We start from the raw sequence: 9,028 nt of genomic DNA, 5'->3' as shown, positions 1-9,028 counted from the left end.
TTAATCTCAGGCTCCATTATTCAGTTTGTGATGTAAAGTAGCTTTGCTTTGTCTCAGAAATATTAAAAAAAGCTTCAACCCTCCAGAAAAAAAACCTTTTAATTTAACAGAATCATTGTTCTATATCTATGATCTGTATACATTGATTTTTGCATTGGCTGAATTTGATGTAGATAGTTAAAATTCATTTTGTACAATATCTCTGTGCATAAAAAGACAGCTGTCTGTTTTGCAAATGGTAGAACTTGCAGCCCCGGTGCAAGTGAAATCTAGTTATGTGCTTCTGCATTCAGGATCAGCTGGGAGCTATGTAACAGCAGAACAATGAATGATGTATTTTCTGTGGTTTAATCTGGTTAAGCAGGTGAGAGACAACTGAAGTTAGCACCTAGAGAGTAGTTCAAGAGAACTGCAATGATTTAGGAACTCATGAAAACCAGATTTTCAACATCCAGTTGTAAAAGTTTAGATGTTGTAAGTAGAGCTCCTGTACCAGGTCAGGGCAGGTACCTCTACAGAATATGAGAGACTGGATTTTATATTTTTGTATACTGATATTACAACTCTGTTCACACTAGTAGAGTGACTTCATGTCTTAATGTTAATAATTCTGTGTGTTTCACTGTAGTATATAGGTTACTCACACAACAATCTGTTTTCCCTCATTTCCTCTTCAATAGTGCCTCCCAGGTAGAAAGGAATAAGAATAGATAGTAGTAATAATGCTTTCTGGCTTTAACTGTCAAAGGCAAGCAAATGGTTAAAAATGTCATAGCTGGAAAAGGAGAGAGGTTTCTTAAAGACATTCGAAGCTGTGAGAGTGACAGAGCAGCAGTCTAACCAATCAGCCAGGGTAAATGGGCTGTGCACGAGTCATAGCATGGATGTTTGACAAAAAGGGTTATATTTTCTTCATGTTTTGAAACACATCTGCTTCAGTAAGCTCTGGAACCTCACAGCTCTTTTCCTGACTGAGTTAATTACTAACCTCGAAAAATATTTGAAATGTAGATTTGCAGGCATTCATGTTAGCATAGGACAGATCAGAGAAATTTGTCTGTGATATGAACTATTAGTCAATAGATCAGCCCAAACAAAAACAGAAAAGGAGGAACATGTTAATTAAACTATATTGTAAAGTATTGATTCAGGAAAGTGTTTCAATTAACAGTTCCATTTGTTTTCACTTCATTTTGAGGTGGGAAAAAGATTTACCACCTGATGTTATTAACCCCTTATAAATTTTTTTCATTAAATAGAAAACTCCCACAAATTGTTCCTTCCCTGTCATTTGTAATTTTCTGAATTGGGTTAGTGGTGTAATTATACTCCTGATATTACTGGTTTGAAATGTGTCTGACACCGTTTGAGTGACAAGGAAATGATCAGAAATCTGTGAGGCACTTTGTGAAGGCATACATTCAACCAGTCAGCTGAAAATTCCTTCCTCTTTTGAGGCAATTTGGCAGATATTTGGGATTCTAGAGGGAAAAATGGGCTGGTCAGGTCTGACACTGGTGGTGGGGCTGTGTGTCAGGGAGCAGCAGGAGTGGGCGGCTGCTGTGTAAGGGAGGGGAGTGAGGAGCTGCGGTGCCTTAATCAGTGCATTATCTGTAACCGAGAGAGTAACCTTCTACCATAAACAGTGTAAGTTATAGGGATAACACCAATATGGCATATTGATATGAAAATGATATATATAACATATGCAGATGATGATATGCAGTAATAAAGATAGAAATCATAATCATAATATCTTGTCAATCATAAATGTGAAAGTGTAATTTAACCGTCACTAACAACTAATTGAAATATATATGAATGTAAAATAAGTATAGGAATAAATATGATAATATACGGGTAATACATATGCGTTGACTTCAACAGAGTCATGCCAATTACCTCAGCATGTGAACAAAGGTGCATAGTCAGAAAAGAGAATGAACTGTATACTGTGTCATGAGGAATATTTCCTATTTCTTGTGCTTGTTCTGGGGACACACTGGACTTGCAGAACTATAGTAAACCAGCCATTTCTATGACCTTAAGAGCTCTTATGGATAATACCATGAAAGTATGTTCTTAATGCCATTGTTCATGGCATTTAAAATAATGCATCCTGGTAGATATAAATTTTCAAAATATTCTTATGTCCTGTAAATGCTTTTATATTTAAATTGGAGTTGAGGTTTTTAAAGTGTAATTACTGTGGAACATGCTTTAATTACCCTACTATTTTGGAGGAACTTCTTTGTTTTATGTTGACAACAGCTTATAAGGTATTTGTACTCTTAGTTGTCCTAAAGTAGACAATTCCTTAACTGTACATTGAGTGCCTGTCTAATGACTGCACTCAACATTGATCACGTAAAAAGAATTAAGTTTTTTTGTTAGGTAACTATACATAAAAGTTTAAAAAATGCAACTGAAATTTTTCAGAGTAGTCTAGCTTTGGAAAAATTATTATTGTATTGTTTATATTGGTTTTACTCAACCATAGATTCAGAACCAAAACTGTCACTGCAGGGAACTGAAACTTTGCAAGCAGGTTGATATGAAGAAGTTGGTGCTACCCGCTGGTAGCAGCATACCTGCTGGGTGGATAATGAGATACTTCACTTTTCAGCATTCCTATTGAGATGAAAACCTGTCAGGAGCACCAGCTTTACTGTGAGAAAAAAGAATGCAAGACAATATTTGAACTTAGCCTGAGATTTAATTTTTATGTTGCTTTGTCCTGAGAGAAACCTAATGCATTATGTTGGGTTAAATCAAATATATATTATAGCATGACTGACAAAAAGGTAAAGAGGAAGGGAAGAAGGAAGGAAGGAAGAAAGAAAGGAAGGAGGGAGAGGGAGGGAGGGAAGGAAAGAGGGAGGGAGGAATGAGGGATAGATGGAGAGTGGGTAAAAAATATTTGGCTCATAGAAAGTTTTTGTGAAAAAAAAGTTTTGAAAGCTTGCAGTTGCATCTTGTTTCTTTTGCTCAAAAAGATTAAATTTTTAATTGGAAACAAAAAAAAATCCAGCTATAACACTTATACTTGGATATACTTTTGTTTTGCCTTATTGTAGTTAAAGACCACAGTGTTTCACGGTGCTTATATCTTCAGTAAGCTAGGACCACACTGTATATCGTACCTTCTGAATTCCGTGGTGTGCCAATAGGAGAGGCTATGATGCCTTAATAGATTACAGCTGAAATACTTCAGTGTGGCTGGAAGTTGCATATTTCTCAAAAAAAAAAAAAAAAAAAGTTAAAATACTACATTGTAATCACTTGTTTTCAATTCAGCTTCAGTAAAGTATCTTGAAATCAACGTAAGAAAAAAACCATTGTTATAGTAATAGTCAATAGCTGAGCTAACATATTGGACTTTATTTAAGCTGTTTGGTGAGTTTTGCTTTGATAGTCATCAGAAGACTAACACATACAAGACCTAAACACAGAATATGGCTCCATCCTGACAAACTGATTAAGAGTATACTTTGCAGTGAGAACATCTGAATGTAGCCTAAGACCTTAAAGAATATGTGCAGCATTTGTGCATGCTTATAGTTAAATATACATTCAGATACTATATTGAACATAGTTGGACTCAACGGAAAATTAAGCTCATGCAAAATACTTTTAGCCAAGTGACAAACTACAGAAAGATGAGAAAGGAAATTAACGACTTGCAACACAATGCCATGTTAGAAAACCCAAAGTAGCCTGAATATTAATTACAAGCAGTAGGGCAACTCTGGTTGGTTTTTTTTACACAAACTAAGCAAGACAAAGTTATGGTAAAATGCATCTGGGCCCTGTGTTTGCATCTCCTTTTAAAACACTCTGTCAGCTGGAAGGAATTTACCACTGAAAGTGACCTGAGGCTTGCTGAGTTGAATAGTAAGACCAAGCAAAATTAGTAGGGTACATGGTATAGTAATCACAGAATCGTGGAAGTCTGAAGGGACCTCTGCAAGTCATCTTGGCTGCACCCCCTGCTCGGGCAGGATCTCCTGGAGCAGGAGGCCAAACGATCATCAGCAGGTTGCCCAGGACCATAATAGTGCTGTACCTTAACAGATCAGTAAGAAAATAGACGTTCAAGTATATTTACTGTTAGAGAAAAGAAGTAAATTGTAGTCCTAGGGAGCCAGGACTATCTTGTTCTCTCCTGCTGAGTTTGGTTTGATGTTAACAATGTAACTTGTTAAAAATATTACTCAGCATCTTCGAGGTGAGTGAGGGTCAAGGAGGAAAAACAATTTTGGTGCTCAGCTGAGAAGGTAATCGAAAATCAAGATTAACACAGTAAACAAAGAATGAAATGAATTGTATCTTCCTGAGATAAAATATCATTTGCTAGTTGCTAGGTATTGAAAACACAGTATTTTCTTTCTGCTCATGGGCTGAAAAACATAAACATTACAAGGTTTTCAGAAGTGTGGTTTTTCATAGAGAAAGAATAGTGAAGAGGTTTGGAGTAATGTATAAAAATGATGCTTTGTACGATGAAGCAATATTTTAACTACATTTTAACCTTTTTTTCCTTATTTTTTTCCACCCCACCTAATATCCAATCTAGTAGGTGCAAGTATAATCAGAATATTGTTGCAGTGCTCAGCTTGTGCAGGATGTTGACTTAAATAGATATTACTCACTACGATAAAATATTCTGTCTCTACAGTTGTTTTCAAGGACATAATGACTTTGTGGAAATTTAGTTTATTGTAGTCAGTCATGCTACACATATATCTTCAAGTTTTTAATGAAACTCTTCTCTTCTTGTGGTAAGAGGTGGTTTGGTTATATCAATGACTTGCTCTAGCAAAGTTGTTCAAATGCAGTGGTGGAAGAATTTGCCTGAGGATTTACATATTTTTCAATTATTGCCAATTAATTGATTTCCTGACCTAGAGGCAATATTCGGTGGAGGCTCTACTGTCTTTGCTGATAACCATGCCTAAAGATATGGACAGGTTTATTGAGTCAGTCAGCTTTCACTTTCAATGCATCAAAAACCTCGTGTTTTCTACTGTGGTCCTCCAACTGGGCAAGATTATGTTAGGAGTCTTAGTTTTCAAAATCAAAGGGATTCCACTGGCTGGTTTTCATAGTTTTTCAGCACCAAAATATTCCTGCATTTCTTTTGAATTTTGGTCTTTTACTTCTCCTCTTCAGTGTTGTTATAAGCTTGTGTAAGCATGTGAGCATTGAAATACCTGTCACAAAAAAAAGCCAGCGATGATTTGGTTTAAGTAGAGAGCTATTGGATCTGTACATGGAGTCGTGGATCCAGAAATACTGCAGAACACATTGACGACCAGAATGCAACAGGATGGCCTTTAACTAGTGATAGATAATTGAATATTTGCATTCAAATCATACAGTCCTTTCTTCATCAAAAGCCTTTTTAAAAATTAAAACTGCAGCAGTATTAATATTACTGCTGTTATTTTTGTTGTTATATGATTCTGACTGTAACTAAAGCAATGGGAGCTGGTGTCATTAACTGCTGGAATTGAAGCAACCTCTTCAAATAATAAAGTTGCAACAAGAACAGCAGGAATGGTTTTCCCTGCAGTTTCTAAACTTTTTGTATCCATGGAAGCAACAATTGCAATGACATTGTTAAATCTGCTACAAATTCTTTCAGTGGTAAAGCAGTTAGGTGTGAATCCTTTTGACTAAAAAAACCTTGGTTTTGTTTGTGTGACCATATTATTTTTTTTATTTTTTTCTTTCTTGACAATGGAAAAGGATCCACAAACCCCCAAATTTCATGTATTAGAGAGAATTTGCTGGAATATATGCAGCAAACTGAACCTTTCTCTTCTTTCTTCTTCTTTCTAACTTGACTTTCAATTTCAATGAGAATTAATCTCCTGAATGCAAGGATCCTTTCTGAATATGGGATTTCAGTCTCTTTTTAAAATTTTGTCCCTCAGGGCTTGTCCCATACATTGTAGGGACTTATATGAAAGAGAACTTCGAATTGTATCATTGTGGAAGTTTCCTACAAAGTCCAAACACCAAATTAAATCTCTTTTTTTAATGCATTGTCTGATCTATGCAGAGTAAAGGTCATGCCAGAGGTAGATTTTCCTTCCTGAAGACATAGCCCCAGCACTGAGGGCTATTCAAACTTGACACTGCAGCCACACTCACCAAAGAACACAAAATACAGTCTTCCATTCAGACTTTAGAAGTCCTTGTGGTAAGGCTAATCCATAGGGCTGACCTAGTACAGCTGAACTGTACCCTTTTACCATTCTATTGTCCTCTGAGGAGCTCAACAACTGTGGAGCACAGCAAAAGATCCAGAAGTTTGAGACACAGCCAAGCACCTTTTTTCTTCATGAGATTTCAGCACTTGGCTTTTGATCGTGACTAGGAATGACAGCAAAGCAAGCAGTCTTTTTCTTGGTATTTCCACAGTACCTGTTCAAGTTCTTGCCAGAAAAAGTCCTTAAAAATGTCCTTAATTCTGGGCTACAATTGAAACATAGAGCACATAAACTCAAACCACAAAAGGAAATGGGCTGAAAAGGCAGCTTTGACACAACATACTTCTCTACTCCTTGGCTAGAGCAGTCTGGCCAAGTTATGGGGAGTCAATGGGATGTTGCTATGAATTACATCAGTTCCCACTTGTTCTCAGTTTGTTACTCAGTAACAGGTTGTATTTGGTGGCAGTAACAGTTTTAAGATGACTCCTCCTTTACCTGTGTAGTAGAAGATGCTGTCCTCTCAGCTAGATGATCCTAGACATTTTTGGTCTTGTGTCATCTATCTGATAAGGCAACCGAACCAACTGAAAAGTCCTTCTCTCCTCAGTTCTCTCTCAGAGCTGAGCAGCTGCTGTGCTCTGTGGTGGGGTTACAGGTTCTTGGAGCAGGCAAGAGACATCGAACACTCTCGGTTGTTATGGCAAAATGTTAATGTCCAGATGAGCAGTACTCATATTTCTGGAATGTTGATTTCTCTCATATACTGTAGAAGGCATGTACTATGTCTTTGTGATGTGCTTCTTTAAAATAACAGAAACAAATCCACCAGAGAGAAGCCTTTCCTAGAGCTAACTGGTGTCAGATATAGCGTAGTTTTTCTTCAGCAGTGGAGTGTAGAGAAAAATATCATAGGCAGCACATCTGCAGAGATTCAGTCTGAGTCCATGCTGAAGAGGGAACCAGGTTTGAAAGATGCCTTTTCTTTCTTTGTTCACCCACCCACTCTCCAAGCTCTCTCCCATGCCTTCCATGTGTAAGAAATAGGACACAAACCAGGACCTGAGACAGGCTGTTTGTAAACATATTTCCCCTTTGCTACAAACTGATGAGCTACTGAAAAGAAGATGTGAGTCAAAAAAACCCCAGAATGAACAAGCAAAATTACCATTTAAAAGCATAAACTTGGCCCATTGATCAATTTTATTGTTGAGAACAAGAGGTTAAGATGCTGCTGCATTTAGATTTGTTTGCTTAATTGATTTTGATTTTGATTTCTTACTTGCATTTTTAATATTATTTTTCTGCCTGGTAAACTCTGTTTGATCATCTTCAGAAACAAAACAGTTGTTAAAGATTCATTACTGCCATTTTTTACTTGTAGGATTTTTCATAAACTACCACTTGCAGACACTGTGCTAGCATAAGAAAAATGAATATTTTATAGAAATACGTAAAGAAAATAAATCACCTATCTGAGAATATAAGCAGGTCAGGCTTTCACTGGCAGCTAGTAGTCAAAAAATACTTCATATTTTTATGTGCCACAGCCTTATCTTCTATTACACCTTATAAGGAGTGTATTTTTTTCCTCACTTCTCTATTCTCACATTCCCTCCTCTTCTCTTTTTTATAAATCAATTATGACAATCCTAGTCAGCAGCAACATTCACACTGAAGTAATTGATATTGTACTGGACCCAGACTACTAACATTTCATGCCCTTCCTTTCATTCCTTTGGTTGTTCTTTTTGTTTCTATTCCCATCTCTCAATTTCCATCAGTCTCTCAATTATCAGATCCTGAAGGCTAGATGGACTGAGGAAATAGGAGAGATGTGATTTGCTGGAAGAGTAGGTAGCTTTATCAGACCAACTCATAAACATAGAATGCAAAAAGGGACAACCTTGTGGACAGACAGACTTTAGGTAGTTTTAGCAGCCCAGGTGACAAGATTCTTTATTCCCCAAAACTTGATGATCTATTCCATCTGTAAGAGTTAATCTAAGCAACTATTATATTTTTCTATCAAGCCTGCTTTTCTCCACCATCTCAGAAAGTGAGCATCAGACACCTTTGCCTTACTTCCTCATGCTTTTAAGTTCCATCGTTAGCTCTGTACAGTTGGTTTCCTTTCTGTCTATCCATGTGACCTGAGGTCTTGTGATTACCTTGACACCCAGTGTTGAGCTCTCTCTTGATATCAAATTCAAATTTTCCATTCATTTTAATGATACAGAACTGAGATCTTTGCTCCTTTCCTTCTTCTATCTCTACAGCTTCAAATGTCTCCATTTCAGTGCTGGAAGCTGTTTCTTTCGGAATGTCTCACGAAACTTGATATGGATATCACATGAATGGAAGGTTATATGCTGTTATGCAATGTAAATAGGCTTTGGCATTTGCAACGTAGGGAAAGGATCCAATTGCATTGAAAGACAGAAATAGAAAGTGAGCCTCCAATTTTAGTGCAGGCAATTAAATTCAACTACTAGCATTTTGAGTTTAATGGTACAGTGAAACAGTCCCATTCTTTGTGGCTTAATCTACTAAAATGAAATCTTAAATTAGACTCATATGAACAAGTGGAAGCAGTTCTTTTCCTGTATATTTAAATTCAATATTAATATTTAACATGTACATTCAGGACTACACTTTTTCAGTCAAAATATGATGAAGATTGGAGCAAAATCTTCCACTGGTGCAACTCTAGAAGCAGTTATTCATTTCAGTGTAATTAATGTGGATTTAAACCTGAAGCCAAAAGGAAGATTCCCAATAGCATACTGCCTACACATCAGTTATAAATT

The sequence above is a fragment of the Buteo buteo genome, chromosome Z, assembly GCF_964188355.1.
Source record: "Buteo buteo chromosome Z, bButBut1.hap1.1, whole genome shotgun sequence".
In the NCBI taxonomy this organism is placed as follows: Eukaryota; Metazoa; Chordata; class Aves; order Accipitriformes; family Accipitridae; genus Buteo; species Buteo buteo.
The sequence above is the reverse complement of the archived record's forward strand: the minus strand, read 5'-3'. Positions refer to the sequence as shown.